The 25213-nt window shown below is 48.0% G+C and overlaps 1 protein-coding gene across 8 annotated transcripts in view; it reads right to left on the bottom strand.

Moving 5' to 3' along the window:
- Positions 1 to 25213, bottom strand: part of LOC149358512 (uncharacterized) — a 47366-nt gene that overhangs the window by 20495 nt on the left and 1658 nt on the right. Inside the window, exons 1-2 of one of the 8 annotated variants that reach the window (XM_089570601.1) lie at positions 12142 to 12226; positions 7601 to 7711 (exon numbers count right to left, since the gene is read on the bottom strand). The exons of 2 other annotated variants lie outside the window; for them this stretch is intronic. The gene's annotated coding sequence lies outside the window, so the exon portion shown is untranslated. Of the gene's footprint in view, positions 1 to 6324; positions 6344 to 7600; positions 7712 to 9940; positions 10103 to 12141; positions 13073 to 25213 lie in introns of those variants that run through there. 5 more of the 8 variants (XM_089570599.1, XM_089570597.1, XM_089570596.1 and 2 more) reach the window with 5 other exon arrangements.

Raw genomic sequence — 25213 nt, forward strand, 5'->3', positions numbered from 1 at the left:
CGTGCATTTTTTTTTAATTGAGACAGCGAGGGACGGCTTCTGTTTCATTTCAACAGCATTGATATAGGATATATTAGTTTAACGCGAATTGCGGCGCACCAACAATTTTACAGCCAAATCAACGCTTTGGCCGAAAACAAGCCAAGCTAAGCACGAGCTTCCGATTTCGCTGCATTTCCACGCCGGCCGAAGCGCGCTGCAAGAAACTCGCACAGACACTCCTCTTCCCCTGGGCAATGTCGATAAAGCTAACGTCTGCGAGAAAAGCACCTAAGAAGATTCCCGCGCTTCAAAGAAAGAGGAAGCCTTGCAAAGAGCGACGCGCAATATGCTCGAGTGAGCACTCGTCGCGACGAACATCGCGACGCCTTCCACAGAGTGCACGGCGGATCAATCTTCATGCTTAACTTACCTAGCTTAATCTGAATCTATCTAACCTGGCCTACCTTATCTGGCAACAATGGTGATTGTCTTTGATTCCTTTAGGCGACTCCAAAAACGACGAGTCTGCGCCGTCCTTTCTTTCTTCCGGGATGGCCCCAGCAGACAGGTACTACCACGCACGATGTATACACACAAACTAGCCCACGTCTGACCTTGGCGCCTTCTGGCTCACGCTCTCGTCTGAGCGACGCGTCTGGCAAGAACAACAGCAACCACAGAACAAGAGCAACACCGGTGTACTACCTCTCCTGCGCCGCTAAGCTTGCTTCCGGTGAGCGCGGCCGGAGCGCTTGAACTGAGCGACAGATGTCACGGCTTCTGTCAGCTACACCTGCAACCGTGCAACTGTAGCACGGCATGACTATAGAGTCGTCAGGAGACACATCTGAGCTGACACGCTCGCTGGGTTGTTTGGCATGCGAGCGAGCCTTCTCTTTTGCCTTGCCGAAACAGAGAACCCAGAGACAGTGACACGGCCGCTCGATCTACCGTGGCAGTGACCTGTGCATCTCGTCACAACAACTCCAAGATCGCTTGACGCCGACGGCTCGTAGCAGCAAGCCCGTCGCACACAGCTGTGCGACGGTGTGCTTCAGTAACGACCGAAGCCAGCTAGCTAGCCTGCTGACGAAGGGGTTATGAACACTCTCTTAGCCTCGCGTTTTAAAAGGCAGTTCGCCACCCTATCAAAAAATGTCGAAAAATAAAACAAATCTCGGAAAAATACGCAGAGTGACTAGTACATTTCGGCGCAATCGCACACTGAGAGTTTGTGTTCAGCGCGATTTTTCAAATTTTGCTTCGCATTCCTGTGGGATACATGAGGAGAACATCTTGACTACAAACTCGAACAGTGTTCCCTTTCCCACCGCTTTGACGCATTTCTGTCTAGAGATCATTTGCTAACGACACGCCGCTTTAGAACTTACTAGTGATTGGATAACATATCCTGCTTCACTAAACTAGTAAGGACAATGTATCGCACCATGTTGCAGTGGACCGGATCAAATAGCGGAAGATTTTGAACTCGACGCGTTAATAGCGCACGAGAAAGGAACTAGGTTCCCAATAGTCACTGCAGGCGATTCCTTCATTGTATTATGCCATCATCAGCCTTCATTCACACTTTCCCCTTCCTCCCCTTCCCTTTCCCCGGTGTGGCGTAGCAGGCCAGCGCCATGTTACCACCGGCCGACCTCTCCTCCTTTTCCTCCTATTAAAATTCCTTTCTCTCTCTCTCTCATTCATTTGTAGCCGATCCGAGAACGTCACAGCATAGTGCCGGCGATACGAGAAAGCCGATCACAGCTCTGGTCATTCGAAGATGAACAACCACGTGATCGAATACAAACCGAATACAACAACACTATTCTGTACGAAAACAAGACAGGCTGGAAGGCGGCAACTGTTCGTGCTTCGAAGAAACAAGGCGTGTCTGCTTTAGTGGACTTTGCACCTGACATCTCATCCTGAGGTTGTTACGAAGGTAGACCACCATCATCAGTCCGCTTAGGTCCGTCGCTGGACGTAGGCCTCTCCTAATGATATATAACTAGCCTTCTCGATTCTCTGCGGCCCCTGCTACGTTCACCTTCTCTTCGAATCAACTTAGTTGGCCAAAGAAAGCAACGGCTATCTATACTCTCCACATTACATTCCCCCGCAAAAATCAATTTCCCCCTGTTTACTTCTGCTAGGATATATGCTGCTTCTATAATCGATGCAGATTTCTGTCCCTCAGCGTCGCCCGCCCATCATTTTCCTTGCCATAGCTCGCTCTGGTTTTAATTTAACTTCAAGGTTTCCGAACCACAGATGAGTATTGGCGGAGTGAAGCTGTTTATATACAGGGCGTTTCACCTAAGAATTTACACAATTTTTAGAAATAAGTTCTATGAGTTAGAGGAACGATTTTTTCGGCATAGTACATCAGAACATCCGCGGTGTAGTACATCAGAATATAGCTAAGATGTGTTTGCTAGCAAGCTGGTTAATTATTATTGAATAGTTATCTTGTTAACTATTACTGTTAAGCTTCTTAATTATTCAGAAGCGTGTAGCCCACCGTGAGTGATATTCATATCATTTTTTAGAATTTCGAAAACGCGGTTACCCTCGGCGCTGTGGCCCAAGAAATTTTGGCAAAATTGCGCCAAAATACATGCGCTTTCGAGAAGCTTGCAGGCAAAGCAACCTCTCCAGTGCACTTAACTCATGCAAACAGCCAAAATTTGTTGGGCTACAGCGCCGAGGCTAAAAGAATTTTCGAGATTCTAAAAACTGATATGGATATTACTTACGTTGGGCTACACGCCTCTCAATAATTAAGGAGCCTAACAGTTACAGTTAAAAAGTTAACTATTGAATGTTAGTCAATCAGCTTGCTAGTTAGCACGCCTTAGCTGTATTCTGATGTACTACACCGCTCACAATGCTATGCCAAAAAAAAAATCACCCTTCTAACTCAAAAACCCTATTTCTTTTTAATTGTGCAAAGAAATCTCTTTTTTTTTTTAATTGTGCAAAGTGTTAAGTGAAACACCCTGAAATACCTTCCTTCTGAGGCACAGGTATTAGTAAACTGTTGCTCATAACCTGGGTGCGCCTGGCAGGTGCTCTACAACCGTAAATTATTAAGGCGAAAGCCTTATACGGCCCATTAGCAACAAAACCCGGTGTCGCTGTCGGCGTCCAGAAAAAGTGGACCGCAAAACCCCCGATGACGTCATCGGCAAAGAAAAAAAATTCTTCCTAAGGTGCGGGTAACTGAATCGAGGACATTCAGAACGCGAATTTTTAGAGACTAACACGGCTACTGTTAAGAGCTTATTTAAAATATGTATAACCAGGCGCCTAACTGCAATAGTAAATAGTGAACAATCAAAATTTACCAAATCCGATGTAGCTATTTTCTGACGTCCGTCACCACCTGTATTACTCTCCTGCAAACGGCTCCAACATGCCCCAGGAACCTGTTTTTAACATCACTTCGCTGAAACACCGTTCGATCGTTGTACTTAGCGCATTTCTTTACAACTTGACCGATGGCATGCGAATGGTCTATTCTCGCGTACCTTTCCGAAAACCAGCTTGTTGCTTGGATTGATTATCGCGTAACGTTATTCCTATTATATCAGTACTTGCCCCAGGAAACATTTTAAGCAACGGACAGTAAGCTCATTGTTCTGTAGTTCAAGTGTCGAACGTCACTCTTCTTATAGATTAATATTTTGTGCTCGTTCGCCGGTAGTTTTGGTATACATTCGAGGTTATGACACTGCGTACAGAGGGTTTCAACGTTTTCGGACACAATAATTTCGCCGTCCTTGAGCAGATTGGCAGCTACCTGATATGCCGCTTTCCTCACCTGCACTGATTGTCCTCCTTCTTTAGTTACACCTCGAATTTCTATTCCTTCAGCACCCTTATTCTCATAATTCGTTCCATTATCATTCTGGCTACTAAACAAGAAGTCAGTGTAGAATGCTTCTGTTACTTTAACTATGTTGTATAACTCACCACTAACATAGTTCTTGTCTCTTGCTACGTGCAACTTCACCTTTGGTGCTTTCAGGCTTCATCCGAGCAGTTGTGCTTACTTAGCCAACTCAATATTGTACGTCTCTAACCGTTCATATTTTGACCAGCTTTGCTTACTAGTTTTTAATGGCGACAAAAAAGGTTAAAGAAGTTGTCATAGGAATTTTTAGTTGGATGTTCTTTTTTTTTCTTTATCGAAAGCGCAAGATATTACTTTGCACAGATTAGCGTGTGGAAATCGCCTACCCCCGCTAATAGATTTATAATTCAACTTTTCTCTGATGTTGTTTCGGGTTTAGCCGTCGAGAGGTAGCTATGACGTAACAGAGGAGTTTTCCCGACAACGTTGCGGTTAGGTGAGGCGTACAAAAACTGCGACGTAATCGCTGCTTCGTCGTTTAAATCCACTCCGGCAATTACGCCAGCCTGCCCCAAGAGCTGGCATGACAACTAAATTTAGAGATCACTGCAGCGACCCGCATCGGGAGAATACGAAAGCACTGACGCCTCTTCCACACTCGTCGCCGCTCTTCTCTTCACTTGCGCAGCACGTTTCAAACGCTTCGCTTCGGCATTACGTTCCCTCGCACGTTTTGACGGAATCTGAAGACGCCCCGGCGTCCATGACCGCAAACACGTCAACGCGCACGCAATCACACAACGAGATACCGCACCATTCGATTCATACGAAACGAACGCGCAGTCGACTGATGCAAGCCCAGGGTTGCCGTTGGGAACATTTTGAAAGGAGCCAAAAGTTGAGTTGAATGTAGCCAAAAGTAGCCATACCATTCGTTCTCGGCACCAAATTTGTAGCCAAATAGAAGTTATATTATGATAATGACTGTCATCAAAGAACAATAACTTTTAGCACTTGAAATCAACGCAAGAAACAGAATAAAGAGCACAAAATTTTAGCCCTTTTTCTTGGTCTTCAAGGGAGAGGTGCGTTGCAAATAGATGAATTATTTAATGCTCAATGCGGGTAGACAGTGCGACGTTGCGAGAGTAATTTTGTCACGTTCAAGCCAACAACCCAGTAGGACATAGAAGCTGTTTTAGCGTTAAAGCCGTAGATGAAACTTAATTCGTGTAATCACCATTAGGCAGTCGGGCTTCATTTTGTTGCGCACATTTTTTTTTTGTTTACCAAGTTAACACAGGAAAACGCGCTCAGCATCAGAGTTGGAAACAGAAAGTAAGAAAATTTTGTGCCTTATTGTGCCAGGTTCGGAAAAGGACATTTTTTGCAAGTCTCTCTGTACAATCCGGCCACTCTGTGCCATAATGTGTGATCAAGTTCACGCTTATTATTTTCAGTTGCCGCATTTCTGACTCCAGCTCGATAGAGGAACATCTAAAAAAATGCAGCTTAAAGGGGCCCAGAAACGCAATCTTAGTTGACTGTTTTGCCTGTTGATCGCATACAGTGAGTTACAATGGTGCTATTAGCGTCGGTAATACCGCATATATTCCGTTTTTTAATATTTTAATGTCCTCCCAAAAACAAATTCATGGCTCTGATGGTGTCCCCACACAGTGGTGAGTTTTAGCAGCGGATATGACATCACCTGGCTCGAGCTTGATGATTGACAAACAGTAAATATACTGCAAATTGTGGGAATAAATAGATACACATTTTGTCACCTCTCGGTGTTTTATATTTGATTCAGCAAAAACAACTTGTCTGTCTTAGATAAATGCCCTGCAAAGCAAGTAAAATAAAAATACTCCACCAGGGGCTCTGGCGTGGAAACGACGCCGCCAGTCTAAGCAAGACCGAGTTACAGAGAGCAGGCAACCATGGAGGGCAAACTTCCGCGACGTGCTCTGGCAGGCTGTTTTGATTGGTTGCGCCAGGTGACGTCATTGGGAGAGCGAAATAGGAGTGGGAAGCCCCGCCAAAATCGAGTTGAGGGCAGCGTTTTGTTTGCTTATATTTTGAAATTTCTTCATTGAATAACTCCCGTTCCTGTGCATCGATTCCTGTCATTCTTTTTAAGTCAGCATCTGTGTGACATAAAGAATCCACCTGAAGTATAGCCGGTATCCTCCCAAGCAGTGTTTCGCAGCCCCTTTAAGTATGCCTTTACGACTCTTCGGGCTTTCTTTGTCATCAGGATTGACGGCATGCAGCCTTCGAAGTGCAAGGAATTTGAAGCCGCTGCAGGAGTTGTATCGCCATTTGCCTCAAGAACTGGTTAGGTTAGGAGACTTTAATGAATAATGGTCAAGAACTGGAAGCTGCGCTCTATCACGCCTCCTTGGCCTAGCGAAATCTTTTCACTGGAGATGACACCTTCTTTAGCGTCGCGCCGCGCATGTGAGCTCCCTACCTACCCTAACCGTTCACAGGGGTGCCTCGATACGCACGGGCCCTGCCGGCGAGGATGCTGCGAGTTAAAAAAAAAGGGGGGGGGGGGGGGGGGAGGGGGGCTAGCAAATGCGCCAAAATAAAAGTTGAAAGTAGCCAGAGAGCCAACCTGAAATTCTCATCGCCAGACAGAGTTGAAAAGTAGCCAGTTGGGCGCAAAATAGCCATCAAAGGCAACCCTGAGCAAGCCGCCCGAATTGGAGACGACGCGCACGAACTTTCTGGAATGTTCTTCCATCGCGCCACTGCTCACCCCATGGCGCCGCCACCCTCTCCTCTCACGTCGCCATGACCCCATTTCAACGGGACGGCATGACGTCACGCGTTACCATGACAACCACGTTGGTTCGCTGCCACCGCGTTTAGTCATTGTATCACTTTTTTTCGGCAGATTCATTTATCGCCTTTAATTACTCCACATCAACCGCAGCTTTTTTGTGCAATTACCGTTAATCAATCACCTTTTAATCTTTTTTAAACCTTCATCCGGCTTGGTTGTGCATTTTCCCGCAATTTCGACGTCCATGGCTGTTTTGACGTCCAACCACTATATCGTTGTCTGGGACTATTTCGACGTCTAATTGACTTTTCCGCCTCTAATTAATTAACTAATTACTCCATATCAACAAAATTTGACGGGCAGCGAAATTTTATCATCCTCTATCGCATAGAATCATTCTTTTACTCCCAACTCTTCCTCGGACGACGCAAGGGCTGCGGACATGTTTTGCGTCCACTTTCTGCGCGCACGAAAACGCTGAACATAGCCAAGAAATGCTTTAGCATTAATAAAAGTACTAACTGCTATTACTCCGCTGTTTTTTTAGTACCTCACGCGACCTCAATGTTGCCGCAACTCGACTGTGTAGTGATAGCTGCAGTTCGGCTGCCGAAAGCTAAAAAGCATGAGAGGAAGAATTGAATGGTAAATTATCTCCAGGCCTTACTCGAATTCGACGTGGTAGCTCGTGTTTGGTGATGTCTTCCGCATCATCTTAAAGACAGAACGCACAAAGGAAATTTGGTGTCTCCACCCTGCAACTAATTTAGTCGGTTAGTTATCCGTGCTTCTACCCCCCCCCCCCCCCCCCCGCCAAAAAAAAAAAAAAAGTAAGCAACATTACAGCGTACAGCTGAGACATCCACCTAGCGTGAAGCATTTGGCGCGACTTTCACGCCTCCGAAATATGTTTGGCCAGCTGAGTGCGCATCATTACCGTTGATGATGATGGTACCTCTTACCGGTATGGGGCAACTTTGCAGCAGGACGCCACGTCTGTAGATATCTACCGACAGGCCTCGCAGGAAAGTGCCCTTCTTGACACGCTCACTGCAACTCGTGTGGGTGGGTTGCTGTTGGAAGAATACACGCAGTGAATCATACTTGATCCGCCTTGCTGCACTGAATGACAGGCTAAAGTGTGCACGAATTTAGATTACGTCGTCATATACGGAGACTGCGCAAAAGGCGTAGATTTATTAAAAGAGAAAATAGCGCGAATGTCACGTATGTGATTGACCGTAAGCTTTCCCGATTATGAAGGATGATTCTTAGCCTAAAGTGCATCGAGATGAATTGTTTCTGAGAAATAGCAAAGCATGATAAAACGGAGCATATTTTATCTTGAAGCGGTTCTTTAATGTTTTGTGAGCTTTAGGGTGCAGAAGTCAAAATATAGTCAAAGCGGTAAGAAAAAAAAAATGAGGGGGGGGGGGGGGGGTTAACAGGGGGACCACCAGTGGCCGGCATAACCATGGCGCGCGTGGCGTGTAGTTTTGCGACGTCACACGTGACGTCGCCGGGTAAATTGATTACTGACGATTCCGTTATTTTACTGCCTTACAGAATTTAAGTAGCCACAAGTAAAATTTGAAGTCACTGAGAGACAAATAAGGCTTCTCGTACAGATTTCCTTCATTTTTTTGTTTACCATTTTCAGGTTGATTGAAATGCTTTCCTAAATAATAGTGAGTAAAAGGACTTCTCGCCGTCTTCCGACGAATCGCTCTTTCCGATATCAATACCTGCAGCCACAGCGTCCGTCAGATACGCCAATGTACCGGTAGTACCTCAGTAGAATCAAGATGGCGGCTTCCGGGATCAGCTCAGGTTTCATCACGCCAACAGTGCCGCAGAGGATGCCGGTACAGTGGCGTGATGAAACCTAAGCTGATCCCGGAAGCCGTCATCTTGGTTCTACTGAGATGGCGAAAATTTCGGAGGGCATTGTCTGCTCCGCATCCCTGAATTCGTGCTCCGCTGTGAAAGTGCTAACTGGCATCCGGTAATTCGGAGCGGAAATTCGGAGCTAGCGGTCCATAATTCCATGCTGGCAGCCGCGCTAGAAGGTCATGAAATGCCACCAACCCCACTCGGCGTTCTAGTTCCCGATTGTTCTTCTTTCCCGCTAATCACATGCAGTCGCTGTTACGAGCGAGCAGTTTTGCGAATTCATCTGGGACCGCCGCCTTTGTGCGCCATCTCAGTAGAACCAAGATGGCGGCTTCCGGGATCAGCTTAGGTTTCATCACGCCACTGTACCGGCATCCTCCGCGGCACTGGTGGCGTGATGAAACCTAAGCTGATCCCGGAAGCCGCCATCTTGGTTCTACTGAGATGGCGCACAAAGGCGGCGGTCCCACATGAATTCGCAAAACTGCTCGCTCGTAACAGCGACTGCATGTGATTGGCGGGAAAGACGAACAATCGGGAACTAGAACGGCGAGTGGGGTTGGTGGCATTTCATGATCTTCTAGCGCGGCTGCCAGCATGGAATCATGGACCGTTAGCTCCGAATTTCCGCTCCGAATTACCGGATGCCAGTTAGCACTTCCACAGCGGAGCACGAATTCACGGATGCGGAGCCGAGAATGCCCTCCGAACTTTTGGATGAGCAAGACGGCTTTCAGTCGTGTTCCGATGGCATTAACGGTTCACAACCAGATGGCAGCACTACGAGCGACAGCATAAGTTATGACCGTCCTACTAAGGTAGACAAAAGGCTCTGAATTTATCGTCACCGTTTCTAAGCGCAGCCAGCACGCCCGAGCATGCGAACTGCTGTAAGAGAAGGCTGCATCAGTCATGCTCGCATATACAGTACACGTATTTCAACTCTACCTATAGCTTATCGGTGCATCGAGATATCTGCAAACAGCGCAAGCATAGCAGAGGCCTGCTTCTAAAACAGTGTAATACTGGCCAGCTTTGCCGGTCGCCATCTATTTTCTAAGGGGGTTGTAAGCCCCAATACTCTGCAGGCATTGATCATTAAGTCCATCAGCATACTCAAATGTGGCTGGTCCAAATAAAAAGTCTGCCCTGCGCGTATTCAGATAGAGCGCGAATAACTTTGTGCTAAAGCATATCGGCTAAGATGTCTGAGCGGCAATGTGCTGGCTCAATGAAGTAGGAGGGGAGCCCAAAGTATCTTCGCTCGGTATAATCAGTAAGATTTGCGCACAAGACCACGTAGTGCACAGTCTAGCGAAATTATCACCGCTGAGATCAATACAGAGAGGGGCCACCTAACTACAAAGTTCGCAAACGAGGAACATTTGCTTAGAAGCATCCCAACTCACCGAAGGCTGGCGGAACGGGCACGGCTTGGGCGGCATGCGGGCATGTAGGCCCCGCCAGGGGCGGGAGCCCTCGGCGGGGCCTCCTGCTCGAGCCACTGCTCGAGGCCGAATGGGGCCCTGCCTGAATCTGCGGGGCTTTATATGTAACTGCCTAGGTGGCGCCACTCGCGGTTCGCCCGGTGATCTCCCATTGGCCCGTTGCTCTCCCCACCCCTGTTGCTAGGCGTGGCCTTCCGCCACGTGACAGAAATGTGGCTTTCCGTCACGTGACAGAAAGAACGCGTGATGGAATTTTCCCGTCACCTGGCGGCCATATTTCTGTCAGGTGACAGAAATGTAGCTTTCCATCACGTGACGGAAATATGGCGGCCAGGTGGCGGGAAAATTCCATCACGCGTTCCAGCAGCACTCAGCCAAAAACACGTAGCTCATATTCAACCTACACTGCTTCTGCCTCCACATCTCGCTCAAGACGTTCATGAAGCGCCCGCTTCCCATGCATGCATACAAAAAATCGAAGGACGCTATTAGCACGGAATAGATTTCGCCCTTCGTGTTGCGGAATTAGGTTTCGTGTTTTCAGCAGGGGCCTTCTAATCAACTGCCTTCAGCTGCGGAAGATGTGCTCAAGGCATCAATGTTTTGTCGAGCTATAGAGACCAGATATCCACGACCTTTTTTTTTTTTTTTGGTCCTGTCTTGAACATTCAGAACAGGAAGTACCTCAGGATCGTGGCGGGTTTTTAGCTCCCAGAAGAACGCGGTGCCCTCAGACAGGTGGGACGTTGCGCCCGCCATCTTTGTTCGGCTAAGACGACGTGAAATTCTCTAAACCTAATAAACAAAGTTAACACGCAAGCACGGCTCGTGGTGTGCACAAGCCAGTTGCACTAGTCAATCACGAAAATCGCGAACCGTTCATATGTGCCACCGAGCTTATGGCTTTTGCTTCCAGTTAGCCAATCCAAGCCAGTTTTCGCCTCCACAGCGATGCACGGTTTTAGGAAGGCAAAGCATAAACACGTGTAGTTCACAGTTGTGACACTTCTGGCGTCACTTTACGAATTATTTGCTGTCATGAACGCTTCGTAGCCAGCGATAGCATAAAGCGGCTACATAGGCGGCCGGCCTGCTCAGCTTGACAAGGCGCTCTGAAATTAGATGTCGCCTATTCCCGAGATTATTAGAAAGTACGCAGGACAACGAGCACTGCTGCTGTTTCGACGGTCGTGAGAGGCAGCTGCGCATGTTACATATGCGCCCTCTAATAATGCCTCACTAGCCGGTGCGTGGAGGTGTTTGCATAGTGCGCGCGTATGAACAGTTTTCGCCGACGCCATAGAGGCCGCCACCTTTGGGACCAGAAAGTGCAGCGAAAATTTGGCCGTTCTGCTAACCCTCTTATCGCCAACCTACAGGCAACCGGTTTCGCGTACATTGAGTAGCCAAGCCATAGTACTCGAAAATGGCGCCCGTGAATTCACGAGAAAATTATTCGTAGGTTCAGCCACGGCAATGCGCACCTTCTGATATAGGGTAGCGCTTTGTTTGGTTTACGGGGGTTTGACGCCCCAAAGCGGTTCAGGCTATGAGGGACGCCGTAGTGCAGGACTCCGGAAATTTCAACCACATGGGGTTCTTAACGCGCACTCACATCGCACAGTACACGGGCCTCTAGAATTTCGCCTCCATCGAAATTTGACCGTCGCGGTCGGGATCACCCGCGTCTTTCGGATCAGCAGCCGAGCGCCGTAACCATTGAGCCACAGCGGCGGCAATATATAGTGCAGTGCTGTCCAACTACGCCAGCCCGCAGACACTTCCCAGGGGATAATAATTTCGGCATTGTTATGTAGAATCAGCCAATCGGTCGTCATGCTACGGACTGTCTGGAGCGATAAAACGCGTATCTCACGAACACTACATGCTTGCCTGCCGTAAATTTCGAGCTAAAGTAAAGACACCCAGTGAGCTCTGCCATAACATTCAGTGGAACTCGGCAAAGAGTATGGCTGCTTGCAAAAAGCCCCACATGCCCCTGAACTGCGGCGCTTTCATTTCGCTGGCCCCTTTTGGGATCGTGCTAGAGTCCAATGCTAGTGTTACTGCAGTTAATACATAGAGCAGTCGGTTTGGTATGCAAAGCCGCCGAGCGATAACCCCGGTGGAAAGCGCTACCTAGGGACGGTATTCCAACTTACCGGCCTGACGTAACGGATGCGGCATCCCGCCATGGATGGCGGGAGCCCTCGGCGGGCCGTACCTCTCCGGCCGCGTCTCGGGAGTAAAAGAGATCCGGAACAGCTTCGCGGGTTTCCGCGTAGCCGTACAGGTAGCGCTACTGGCGCTTCGTCCGCGCGACAGCCATTGGGCCGCTGCCTTCTCTCCCAGACGCGTAGTTAGGCGGGCCCTCTCGTTACCTCTCGTCACGTGATTACATGTGCAGACGCATGATCGCCAGAATGCGCTAAGCTTCCTTCAAGAGTTGCAACGTCTATGGTGCGCACGACCATTAGCGCTGCGTTCAGCAGAGAAGGCTCCGCCTAAGCTCACACTTTTCTGTCTCGCCTCCCACTGTTCCAATGCATCTACCCGGGCGTCCAGCCTCTCACCCCAAATTTGAGGTGAAAAACGTATTAAGCGGCAGGAACGACAGCTGGCGAGGTCGGCAGGTCAAGCCACAACTGACGTAACCGAAGTGGTGGGCGTTTTTCAGGTGCCTGTAAGCTGACCATCACTGCCGCCCTGCCAATGCGCGTTCCGCGTTCCTCCGCGGGAGAGGAGACCTCCACCACACGACTATAACGTTCCGTGCCCTTGCCCTACTCATTCTGGAGAAATACAGGTCCCTAAACACTTCTGACGAGTTCATAGTGTCAACAGGTGTTGTGCTCCGCGACAGAAACCGCAGAACTGTTCTTGCCGGTGCAATGTTCATTATAGAATAAAACGTTTACCAACACTATCCGCGGTTCTTTCATGGCAACATTGAAGGGATGGAGCTCAGGTCATGAAGCAGAAGCCAATATCGACTCTGTTGCAATGATATGGTGGCTTGATTGCATGGCGTTTCGGGAACGTCAGGAACGCGGAGCTTAAAGTAGCATTCTGACAACAAAACGTATCGCAGTCGGGCCTGTTGGAACATTTCCTAACGACGGGACAACATAACAGAACAAGAACGGGACTAAGAGTGGATGCAGACAAGCAAGTATGTCTATTTCTGCTGCAGTTTCGTCAGTGCTGTGCTGCGTTCTTCCGTCGTCAAAGCGTGAGCAGTACGGCTATAATTAGTCCCGTGAATGCAGTTTGTTGTATGGATATATACAAAAGAGAAATGCAAAAGAATTTTTCACGTGTTCACACCCATAGTTTTTTCCTAGCGCAGTACTTCTGCAATTAAACTCTGTTTTTGAACAGTCCGTGAGTAGGCATGATTCAGTTCATATATATGAAAAATCGCACACGGCTGTACTGGGTCTTGCCATCTAGCCAAGGCTTGATTCTTCTTAGGTCTTTTAAGATGCCGTGGTAGCGATATTTCGAAGCAGACGCTCCAGGGCGATTGTATATTTATAAATTAAAATTGAGACTACCCTTTGCACTCACGGTGCGGAGAGACAGTTGAGCACTTAGTCAACCGATGAACGCGCACTGACACTCCACGAGTGTCTTTCGTTGCAGCACAACGCTGATCGGACTCATTTTTGAAAGAGGATTACAATTTTGGAGCCGTGTCTACACAGTTACTTAATCGAAAAGGCTACCACAGCACTGTTGCGATATCGTAAACGAATACAGACCCGAGTAGCCACTCACAGACGTGTTGGCTTTTTTTTTATTGACCAACCATTGCCAAAATGTACTTGACTTTTCTAGTATTTCTCCGCGTTCACTCCATTTATCCTCTTTTCCATATGCGGGATAGCCAGCCGGGCTATTATGCTCGCTTAGCCTCCCTGCCTTTCTTTCGACGCGCTAGCGTTACAGTCAGCGGAGAACCCGGCGGCTTGCGAGAATATGCGGATTGGTCGAAACGGCAGTGACGTCACACGTGGAGCGGTGGATTTGAAAAGTGACTAAAACATGAAATAAATCATGAATATATGTTCGCAACATCACTCAAACGGCATTATGACATGTAAGAATATAAAGTATATTAATCACGCCCAAAAGTGAAATTGTGGCGAGATGGTAATCGAACCCGCGCCCGTTGAATCCCGAGTCAGACATGCTGCCCTAAGGGCACGGAGTCGCCTTTTTTTTCTTTTCTTCTTTTTTTTCTTTTTTTTTTTTACGGAGGCTGCGTTCGTTCGACTAGGTTTATCCTTGCGTGTCTTGTTTAACAGAGACCGTGTCTGCAAAGTGATATGCAGCGGACGCCAGGCCGCTGAAAGGAGCCTTTAACGCCACTGCGTCATACCCTTAAGGCGCAGCTTAAGTGACCCCCAGAATTTTTATTTCTTTTTCTCTGTATGATCCATTGATCACCTAATTCTTTCAGCGGATAGCCGTACGCGGAGTGTTGTTTCGTAAGCAGTGCATAGTTTCGGAATCGGCTCCATTAGCTCCGTGAGTGAACATGCAATACGTGCATCCGCTTTGGTTTCATACCACTGGCGTGTTGCCCCCGCCACGGTTGTTGCGTTCGCGGTGCTCGCTAACCAGGAAGCAATGACGAGAGTGTTTGCAGGGGCTTCGCGCAACTGCCGGACAATGGCCGCAATGGCGAGGCTTGTTTGTTTTTCTAGAGACCTGCACAGTCTTAGGGGCGACGGCGTTCTGCGCGACGTCGTGGGTTTGGTCTCGGCAGCTCCAGCCGGTTTGGTCAAAGCGACTCAGGCTATGAGGGACGCCGTAGCGAAGGGCTCCGGAAATATTGACCACGTAGGGCTCTTTAACGTGCACTGACATCGCACAGCACACGGGCCTCTAGAATTACGCCTCCATCGAAATTCGATCGCCGCGGCCAAGATCCAACCCGCGTCTTTCGGGTCAGCAGCTGAGCACCATAATCACTGAGCCACCACAGCTCCAGACGCATCCCGATGGAGGCGGAACGCAAAAATGCCCCTGTGCATTGAGTGTTTGGCGCGTAACGCTAGAACAGCTCGGGAATGTTCGCGAACGAACCCGTGACGTGACGTCAAGTCGGCAGGCTGTCAGCCTGCTTGAAAGCATTGACATAGCGACGAAGCGGGCGGATTACCGACAGCAGAGCTGCAAGAAACGAGATACGACGCCGTCAGCGACGGTGCATTAGCCTGGACCTTTCTGACAGCACCTTCAAATTGCTCTTCGTGTTTGTGAGATATTTCGGCCGTTTCCGTGCCGGAAGAGAGAAGAAGAAAATATAGAGAGGGGCAGAGTTCTGGTTGCCCTAGCTCGATTTCCAAAAGTCCACATCAACCGCGGACTAAGATCGGTTGCCATGAATCCGTGACGCGGCGTCATGTGACACGATGTCCGCAAGCCACATCAGTGATTCGCTCCGTGATTTGAGCGGTCGAAATAAATTTACCATTCTCCACTTTAGCCTGACTCATCGGCCAACTATGTTGATTCAGGGTGTACAAATTCGTAATTACGATTATGTTTTAAGCGTGGATGGAGCAGCAGTTTGAGGAAAAACACTTATTACGACTTGCCGTAGAGTAGACAGGCGCCAACGAAGTATGCTCTGCAGCAAACTAACTTCCACTGTGAAGCCCTCCGACCAGTTGCGAGACTCTACGCTACAAAAGCATTATGAAGGCACACTGCACGCAGCTCAGTAATTCTTTTCAGGCACTCCCCAAACACCAACCTCGAATCAGCGTCGCCCAGACTCAAATCCTCTGCAAGCTCCGCACCAGCACCTTTTTCAGATCCAGGCTCGCCTGCATCTCTTTCGCCTATGGTCTGACCTCTTCTGCCCCAACTGCCCTTCACCCTATACCAATCTAGAGCACTGTCTGTCAGCGCCCAGTAGCATCCCCCACACCCCTCCCATCTCTCTTACCCACAGTACCTGGCTGGCGCCGGACCAATAGGACGACCAGCGCCCCCTGCTGCCCCATGCCAAGGATCTTTTCAGAGCATAGTCTACAAAGTGACTGTCTCCCTCTTTACCTCCTCTCACTTTCAGGCTGGTACTTCGCCTTCTGCCGAATATTTAACAGGAGATAGACTGATAGATTGCAACGACGTGATCACTCGAAACAAAAGCTTAAAAAAAAAAACAGCGTGTACAAATCGAAGTCAGTCTATTTCGACTAATTACCGCATTTTGATGGCAATGAGGCTACTTTCACCCACACGCACACACACAAAAAAAGACAAAAACGCTGGTATCGACACAATGAGACGTTTTCTCAGCGTTTATGGCAGTCGTACCTTTTTTTTCTTCTTCTTCTTTGGAGTTCATAAATGCTGCGATTTCGTAGAAAGTGCATCGTTGTGACTTAAACGCGGTAAATCAGTCGACACAGACCGACTTCAGTTTGTCCACAGAGTGCTTTTAACGCATCACGAAAGAAAAAAGGGGGGAAGGATGAGGGCGCAAGCTGAGAATTTCTATCTGCGGGATTCACCGCGCGTACTTGGAGGTCAGACAAACGAAGAGATAGCAGGCAGAACATGCGTCGCTCGCCAACAGCCTTCGTAGGAAAAGGGCGGTCCGTGCATACACAATCTTCTCCGGCGCCTATGCGTCCCTTTCGTGTGCCGTGCCAGTGCTATTTTTTATAAACTTCCAGATTTTTACACAGGCAATACTCTCGGGACAAAGAAAAACAACTGCCCGCACTGAAAACCAATAAAATTTTCCACATACATCCTTGGCTGCCAGTTTCAAGTGCCCTATTTATGCATATATATATATATATATATATATATATATATATATATATATATAGCATAAATCGCCGAGGGTAACTGCGTTTACGAAATTAAAAAAACTGATATGGATATTACTTACGATGAGCAACAGGCCTCTCAATTATTAAGGAGGCTAACAGCAGTAGTTAAAAAGATAACTATAAAAGGAAAACGCAGCGAGCTATGGAAAGAAAAATGGTATGTGTAACGTTAGGAGATCGGAAGCGGCCGGAGTGGATGAGGGAACAAACGCGGGTTAATGACATCCTAGTTGAAATCAAGAGGAAACAATGGGCTTGGGCAGGGAATGTAATGCGAAGGCAAGATAACTGTTGGTCCTTAAGGGTAACAGAGTGGATTGGAAGAGAAGGCAAACGTAGCAGGGGGCGGTAGAAAGTTGAATGGGTGGATGAGATTAAGAAGTTTGCGGGAATACGGTGGCCGCAACTGGAGAAGGACAGGGTTAATTGGAGAGACATGGGAAATGTCTTTGCCCTGCAGGGGGCGTAGTCAGGCTGATGATGATGATTCAATAATAGTTAATCAGTCGGCAAGTTAGCACGTCTTAACGGCATTCGCCCGAAACTACACCGCAGAAAATGCTATGCTGAAAAAACCGCTCTTTTAACTCAAAAAAGCCTATTTTAAATAATTGTGCAAAATCTTAGGTGAAACACCCAGTACAGTTCTTTCCACGTTCGTTAGCGAACGCAGGAAATAATATTTCTCAGAACACCGGGGTTGGTAGCACGCCTTTCGACAAACTCGTGATGATAGATCTTGCAACCAGTAATGATATAAATTTTGTGCGCTTCTAGTTGTGGGCACCTTCGGAAATAAAAAAAAAAAGATCTGGTACCTCCCGATGCCTCATGTAATTTGATGTTACATTTTTCAACCACTACGACGCTTTGCAAATTATTTTTTTTGCATACGTGTAAAGAAGCAACAGCTGGTGTTTCGCGTTGCAAAACTCACTAATGAGCTTTCTTGAGGCCTGCACACCCTATTTAGCCAGCTTTTGTTGTTGTTCTTTTCTCACGGTAAGTGGCGACCGGTACTTCGCTTCTAGTGACGTCACGGTGGTCACCTTACGCGTAACTTGACTAACCTAAAGCGCAATTCCTTGCGCTTCTCCGGTGCAGTTCGCGCGTCTTTTCACATCCTCGATATGTAAGGCGATAAAAAAGAGGACAAAACACGAACGCAGACAACAGGACGAAGCGCCACTTCCAAATCAAGAATGAACCGCAACCAACTAGTCGAACAGCAAGTTCTCTTTATTCAAATCGTTTTATATTTACGCTTCGAGAAGAGTTTCTCCTCTATTGTGAAACTCCTCGAGTCCAATGCTTCATTCGTTCATTACATTCCCCCCTTGAACTGTTTTAAATGCTGGAGTTTCCATAGATTTACACGCTCACCAACTGACAACGCACTGGAAGCTGATTTTTTTCCCCTCCCTGAGATAACGCAAAGGTGTGGAATACTGCCCCACCGCAGTTTCCACGGCTCCGCCAGCGGCTTTTCAAGCGTGCCGACTGCCTTATGTTAAGCGGTGTCGACCCTCGGCACGGCTCAGAGTTCAGCGCATGCGCATTTGTTGAGAATGCGGTCACCTCTGCGGGCGCCACGCGTGAGAAGGCCACGGAGCATGTACGTGAGGACACGTAGCTAGCGTCTACCTTCCGGGGAGAAAAACGTTGAACGAGATACGGCAGGTAAGACGGTGGGAACACGTCGCAAGAGCAAACCAAAAAAGTTTATCCGACTCGCGCCCGATGTTGATCCGTCCAGCACGGCTTCACGTTAGCAAACAGCATGAAAAGCTAGACGGTACATGACGGAGCTGCGTCCTACCTTTTTTTCATGTTCTCATTTGCGCGCTGTACTTCTTAACGCGAAGGTTTGCCGAAGTTGTGAAAGACTCCGTGAATCCCGAAACAAAGTCAACGATACATGCATACATAATCGCCGCCCAGATATCAATACAAGTTTGCTGGTCGTGAGCATATAATTTGTACCGTGACACACGCACGAAAACCATTAGAACAAACGGGACAAACAAACTACAAGTTGTCACGAGAACATATATGGGCCAGCTTGTTCGTCCTTGGCATGGCAGGGGCAATGCGCACCGAAGAAAAAAGACGTGGAAGCCACTTGGTTCAGTTAGCTTCATTGAATGTCACGTTACATTGGTTTACGATGTAAGACAGTGGAAGTCAGCTTTTTGTATTTTGTTTCATTTTACCGAGACAAAAAAACAGGGGGCACAGGCGCAGTACACAGGTGTGAACCATCAGCTGACGAATGCGTCTCTTCGTTTGCACTCTTTCGAACCAAGGCAGTCAAAATGTGGGATTGTTCTATAGTTCCTCCATTTCTTCGTAGCTATGGCCCCCCTTCCATCACAGAGATGAAAAAAAGAATCACTCGGTAGATTTATTGAGAATATTATGCTACTGCAAGCATGGAGACAGCAAATCAGGCTGTTTTCTCAGCGTCTCGCAACGATGAAAGTGTGCAGGTCAGCCACATACAAAAAAAAAAGCTCAAAACCCTTCCACCGCCTGCCAGTGAAGCAATATACAGCGGCTGAAAATTTTGATTGTTTCGTCCAGGAGGCGGAGGGGGGTTGTGGATCTTGGAGTTAGGTGATTTTTCAGTGGCCTTTTATATCTCTCGAAATTGCCTGTTTAGACGCTAATAGCGTTGACGTTCGATAGAATTCGGCGAAACCAGTGGCGAACTAACAACTGAATTTAATGTACGTCTTCGTTCCCAAGTTCGTTGGCAACTGATCCTTTCGCCGTTGACTGCACTTTCCGTTCTTTATTGAACACCAGATGCACTTTGTTCATAGCATAAGTGCAGCTGGTTGGATACGCCGATGCACTTAAAGCCAACTTAGGCGAAGAATCAGTGCGCAACTAGATGAGCAGATTAGCGCTACTCAAAAGCACCAGTGGAGAGCAAGAGTGTCATAATGGAAACAGCCTGCAAACGTATATCTTGAGCCCTGATCCTCAGGGCACTCACCTAAAACGAACAAGCGAACCTTGCAAATCTGTACGATGTTGACGTCACATGGATGCATCTGCGCAAAAGACGGAGGCCACTACGTTTTTCGACCACCTCCCAGACGGCCGGCAGTTCGCTCAACGTGAGTCACGGCGTCATAGAAGAGACACGTATACCGGTGTGGAGAAACTGTACACACCGTAAACAAGGGAAGCAGCTGCGATTCGCAGAAAAGCACGCACGCGAGGCAAGAGTGGCGGCGGGCGCACCGCTAAGCGCTCGAGGCAAGAAGACAGGTTGAAACAACAGGAACGCCTAATGCGTATAATGGAATTTTCTACTACTAGATGATGCTTGCGAACCAAATCAGCAACAGCACGTCGCCCTAGATAAGGCCGGCTCGAGGGTTGGGCATAGCACGCACTCCAAACAGAAAGGAATAAAAAATGGAGTAAGCTGTACTCAATTTTATAAAAGGGAGAAGACAGCTTGCTCCCTTTTTACTCCAATACAGGAGTATTTATGTTTACACTTTAAACACGAATACACCTATATGGGAGTAAAAAGGGTGTAAAATTGTCCTCTAGCGCACTCCCTTATTAAAGGGTGTGCGCTAGAGCACAACTTTACACCCTGTTTATTCATTTCTGTTAAGAGTGTAGAGTGCACCGTCATGCGAAAGGAATGCGGCGCACTACCGTAGCGCAATCCGAACGCGGCAACACTTCGTACGGCGTCGCGGCTGGGGAAGTTCTCGAAATGCTTGCTGAAGAATACTTCGGCGCCGCGTCACTAACTAGTATTAAAAACCTACCATAATTTTCGGACTATTGCCTGCCCCATGTGTATAGCCCGGCTCAATTTCTTTATAAGTGGGCTCGACTGTACATTCAGTGTGGGTTGTGGGGGGAAGACAGGATAGTCTTTGAGTGGAGAAAGCTGCTAGTGCCACTGATCGCGCGAAAGTCCAGTAAACTCTGTGATGGCAATGTAAATACAGCGCAAATATGACCCTAAAAATTAACCTTATGTATAGCTAGAATAGCGTTGGGCATAGAACGTTACAATAGGCATTCCTCGAAACAAAGCTACTGCAAAGTCCACGCCTGCAAAAGTCCGGCATTGCGTAAGGTTTTAACGTTAAACGTGTACAGTCAGCGGACACGTATATCGGAATTACGGTATTCGCAAAAGATTCGAACAATGTGCGAGAAATATCCCAAATGGTACGAAATTTAAATGGACAGTATTTGATTGGTTCAGAAGAATCGATTGGTGGGCGAGTTGGTACATGACTAGATGATCCAAAGCGCAAATGGGACAGGATGCACGAAGGACAGGACGCACGAAGCGCCTTCTCCTTGTTGGTTCTTCGTGCGTCCTGTCCCTTTTGCGCTTTGTATGATCTGATTTGATTGGTTCACCGAAGCGAATATCCATATCTTTCATTCAAGAGTCAAAATTTCAGAACACCGCAAGAACGCGTTATACTTAGATGCCCTGGAATATTCGCTCAAAACTCATTCCTATACGCATGTCCACCTCGATAGAGTTACACAGAACTGTTGTTCCAAGAAATATATTCGTCATCATCAGCCAGTGTCCCACGAGCTGGCAGAGGTCGCCAGTAGGTTCAAAAGCAAATATGTAGTGTAGTGTGCTCATGGGCAGCACTGAGAAATCTTGACACATCTGTTCGCATTTCCACTTAACCGGGAGCGTCGGAGAGTAGAATATGCATGCGCAGGGGAGTGGCATATATAAGCCGTAATCACATTCGGGGCTCACTTATATGAAGCTTTAATAAATTCATCAGTTACACAACAACTCTCGTGGTGGACAATTTGTTTCGTCGTGGTTATACTTCGCTCCGTATATACTAGTATATGAAGGAGTAGAAGCATTGTTGTACGTTCTTTTTCTGGAATGGTGATGAAAGATATTAGTAGTAAACATGTATAACCACATGGAATTCGCCTGCACGCAGCACATAATTTATAATGAGATTCATTCTCTCATGTTGTTCCGGCTCCAGCAGCCAAACGTAGATGATACTACAACTTAACAAGTGAGGTTAGAGTCACGTGGGGCAGACATAAACTGAGATATAAATCAATGTTTCGTCGTTTTTAATTAGCTCGAACTCTTAAGCCAGTCTGCTCCAAGTGCCGGAACGACAGCATTTGAACGAATTTCGATGGAGGCGAAATTGTAGAGGCCCGTGTACTGTGCGATGTCAGTGCACGTTAAAGAACCCCAGGTGGTCGAAATTTCCGGAGCCCTTCTCTACGGCGTCCCTCGTAGTCTGAGTCGCTTTGGGACGTTAAATCCTCACAAACCACAAACCGAAAGAGCTTGTATAATGGAATTTATGAGCACGCCTCACGCGGTCTGGAACCTGCTAGCTTCGGCTGCTGAAACCGAAACTATGTGGAAGAACAAATTACCAGGCGTAGGCAATTTGTCTGTGGTGATCTACATTTTACTATGCCTGACGCACTATTCCATAGAAAAAAATGAAGTTCGGTGTCCCTGTTCCTTCTGATCCGGTTGAACTGTCACGTGGAACTGTTAGAAGTCAGGCATCACTATCGGTGATGAACAATGCGGCATACTCTAAATAAATAAAATAAATAAAAAAAATATAAATTAAAAAAAATTTGAGCGCGCGCTCGAAGCGATCGGGTCGAGCTGCCTGTCGAATCGCGTGTGCCGCTGTGCTTTGCCCCGCTCCTCGGCGAACGGGGTGGCGGACGCGCGGCCGTCAAGTCGTCGACCTCCTTTTCGGCGAACGATGGTCCACGAGTCCCCCCTTTCTTCTCCCTCCCTCGGGACACAAAGCGACGGCCAACAAGACAAAAAGGCGACCGGCCCACGTGGACCATCTTTCTTCTTTCGCCCTGACGCGCGCCAGCAGCAGTCTCGCCGCCGACGCCCCTCCTAGCGATGGGGGACGGTCATAACCGGGCGACGACGCATTCCAGGAGGCGCCCTTGTATGCAGCCGCTACGAGTAACGCGCCCGCTTCCGGCTTCGCAGAATTCGCGCGCCAATGTGCATGCCGCGAACATAAAAACAAAAACAATGAAGGCCGCCGGTGCTCACAGCTATGCGTGTTGTATCTGCGGAGAGAATAGCCCGCACATCTTTCTGATCGCTCAGTAGTGCTGTAGTTCGGCATTTTGATCAAGAGGAACAGCGCTACAGCTAACGCTAAAGCATGACAGGCAGAAAAAGACAAGCGTTGAATGACGTTCAGTAGTACTTTAGTGTGGACCCACACTGAGTCTTTGAAGATAATCCTTGGTACACAGTTCTTTGCAAAAGTAACTGGGGCCACCGGGTTTCAACCGCTGCGTCTCCCAGGGGAGGTCTCGTAGCACCTCCAGTACTTCAAAGCACTGAAGGGATAAGAAGGGGAGTTCTCCTTCCCGATGGCTCGGTGTCCTGGGAACTTTGAAATATGAATTGGTCCACCAATCGCAGGTCAGTAGCAGAACCTTTCACCCCTTTCCAACCAATCACACAGTCGCATCATGTTCAGGAAAGAACCGATGCGACTGCGTGCATGAAGGCCCGGAAGGTCAGCGAACTCGTAAGAATTCGCTCAATCCCCCCCCCCCTCCCCCCCAAGTAAGAAACATGGACAACCCCCTCTCCCAGGTAATAAGCATGGATGAAACGAAAAGACAAAGCTGTGTCATTTGCGGTCATTGTATTGCTCGCATTATTGGGCTGCATGCTCGCGTTTGAAGGTGCCATCTTCAGTCTCCACTTCTCGCTATTAGTAAGACGATCCGAAAACCTGCTAAGGAATTGATGGACTTTTTTTGTGCTTAACTCTGCGGGGAAGTTGAGTACAAGAGAGTGAGAATCGCCGCGCGTATATCGTCTATGCCATGCTCCACTGCTGTTTTTTGCCCCTCATTCTCACTACGCGCGGAGTAGAGGAGCTTTTAACACTTCGTCCTATAAACGCTCACTCCTACGCTACGGTATTCTGGTCTCTGTCTCTCCCCACCACCTCTCCCACCTTGACATCCTAGTGCAGCGTGACACCTCTATGACGCGACCACCAACTGGCTCGCTGACTGACCGAGAGTTGTCCACCCACCGCTCTGTCTCAGTCAGTCAATGTTGACAGTACCACCTTTCTGCCCAGAGACGAGAGAAGGAAGGACCCTAAGTCGTGCAGCAGGCGAAAAGGTCGTCGCTGCCGGTGTAGTATGTCACAGCCAAAAACTACAGCGTTCAATTTCATCGCGAATGCGATAATAACCAGCCGAGTCGATAATTTCTTTGCGAAAAGCTCGAGTGTCTGTCCCGGTGCCAACCCGACACCTGGCAGCAAATGGATTCTCGTTGGACTGCGCAGCATCTTATGTTGTGTGGGCCCAAGCACCTCATCACGGCTTGACTTAACTGATTAGGCGAACCTCCTCCTTCTTACATCACCCCCTCCTTTTATGCCCTCGAGCAATACTCAATGTATAAAAAAACACAAGTCCACATAGTGGGCGAGTGCGTCGTATCTGTATATGACAAAGCGACGATGGTAGGCGAAATGAATAAAGCGTGGTTTCCTGTTTCCAAGTAAAGAACTCAGTTCACGCGTACGCTAGGTATACACCAGCCTCATTGATATTCTACTGCAAGAGATGAGGAAGGCGAGACTTAGGAAGATGATACGTCTTTTCACAGCGAACACGTGCCAGCCTGGAACGGGATGGCGCAGTTTGCACTTGTCTGTGCAACCACTGCAATGTCCCCCTTCTTTCCAGGATGAGCTCCAAGGCCAACCAGAAAGCTTTCGCTGCTCGCGTTCCAAGTCAGCTTTCGCAGCCAACCGTGCAACTACCTGACGAGCATCTTCCTCGCAGACCGCCGTCTGACGTAACCCGCGCGGTTACTCGTCTACCTATAAACGGCCTACGAGAGCCAAGGTATCAAACTTCAACAGGCAACAGCAGCTTATATTCCAAAGCGCAAAAATAGAAATCCACTGAGAGAATATAGTGCTTATAGTTAGTGCAAGCACGCAACCGCATGCGCGGGGTTCTGAGCGCTGTAACGACAGGTATCTGCATGTTGTATGTAGTTCTACTGTCATAAAAAGCGAGTTCATCCATCCAGCACAGTTGGACCTCGTTATAACGGAGTTGAAGGAGCCCGGCGACCACTTCGTTACGGCCGTGACTTCGTTATAATCCCGTATTGACCGAGATTCCCAGGGGAATCGTCATTCCTTCGTTATATCTCTTATTTCGTTATAAACCGTTTCGTTATGAGGAGGTTCCACTGTGCTTCTTAAGATCAGAGTTCAACGCCTCCGGAAATTGGTCACGGCGTTTCTTAAGCACTTATACCTCTAGTTTGTTCTTGCACTCTGAA

The sequence above is a fragment of the Amblyomma mixtum genome, chromosome 2 (genome assembly GCF_055824585.1).
Source record: "Amblyomma mixtum isolate Tamu chromosome 2, ASM5582458v1, whole genome shotgun sequence".
Lineage (NCBI taxonomy): Eukaryota > Metazoa > Arthropoda > Arachnida > Ixodida > Ixodidae > Amblyomma > Amblyomma mixtum.